Source organism: Schistocerca cancellata, chromosome 2 (assembly GCF_023864275.1).
Source record: "Schistocerca cancellata isolate TAMUIC-IGC-003103 chromosome 2, iqSchCanc2.1, whole genome shotgun sequence".
Taxonomy (NCBI): Eukaryota; Metazoa; Arthropoda; class Insecta; order Orthoptera; family Acrididae; genus Schistocerca; species Schistocerca cancellata.
In genome coordinates, this window is record NC_064627.1 from 415,853,655 (window position 1) to 415,855,112 (window position 1,458).

Genomic DNA, 1,458 nt, shown 5'->3' on the forward strand with positions numbered 1-1,458 from the left:
GACCAAGTGCAGATTAATTCTTTAATTTGTATGGACCACACAATAAATAAGAGTACTTGCGTGAGGAAATACCAAAAACGGGAACTAGTGCTTAGTTCATAAAATTACCTTAATTCCTGATAGAATGAAATAACTGAATGAAATACCACTCGCTCCATAGCAATATTTATTTTTCGATGGGGCACAAATAAATGAAGCAAAGTCAGAAACCTTAAACTAATACAAAGCATCACATATCACTATTCCGCGCCACTGAGACCCATACTTTACAATAAAATGACCACAAATTATCACTTATATTAGCAGTACACTTACAAACAGGCGTTGCAAGGACACCCAGAGAGAGTCGACACCAGACAGACAACACAGATAAACTGACGGTAACACGTTAACCACTTGTACAAAGACCCGAAGAAATACGTCACTCACTTCCAAAATTATTGCTTAAATACAGTTCCACAGATAAATGAGTGCTTTACACTGTTCGTTCCTAACAGCAGCCTGACCGTGTTTCACCAAAAGCCAATTCACTTATACAATTACTGCTAAACAAATTACAGACCCAACAGTGGCATCCCCGTATTTTATCAACGTAAAACTTCGGTTATTCAAGTATACCAGCATAGGCTATGTGGATAGCACGGCAAGGTAACACAAGTCACCACAACACACCACCTTCCAGTCGTCGTCACGGAAACCACTCTTCTGCTCTCAGCGGCGCCATGTCCTGTGGAAGTATAGAGAGTTAACACCACCTGCTTCTCCAGCCAGAACGATGCCTTGGACGACCTCCAGCCCAACTGCCCCTCTGCTCTGCCACGCTATTGGCTCAGTCTTCAGATAGTCACTCCCGAGCTCCAAGCGACACGCTGTTTCCGCTTTCGCCGGACGCCTCTTCTACTCTGCAGCTGTCTGTCGGTGATGGTGACAGCAGACTCCAGTCCTCCGTCTACGAGGAATTGCTGCCTCACTGGGAACTTCCTTGGGCAGCTCTTCTTCTTTTCCATGCTCCTTGACCCACATTTGTTCTGGGTCGCCATTTTGCTTTTAAGAGATGGTCGGATGCCCTTACTGGCTCCACCCCTTTGTCCACCGGGACGGTATTCAGTTAGTGGGATGTGGGAACCACCTAAAACTATATCCTCTCCTTGAGGAGTCATGAGTCTCCTCACTTGTTTAATGCGGCCCGCCACGAATTCCTCTCCAGTGGCAAACTCTTCATCTCAGAGTAGCACTTGCAACCTACGGCCCAAATTATGGGCTATATTTATTCCAGTTTCTGCCTTTCTTCACCCTCTAAAGCTCCCTTCTGGTAACATGGAAGCTATTCCCTGATGTCTTAACAGATGTCTTATCATCCTGTCCTTCCTTCTTTTCGTTGTTTTCCATACATTCCTATCCTATCCGATTTTGCACAGAACCTTCTCATTCCTTATCTTATCAGCCCACCTAATTTTC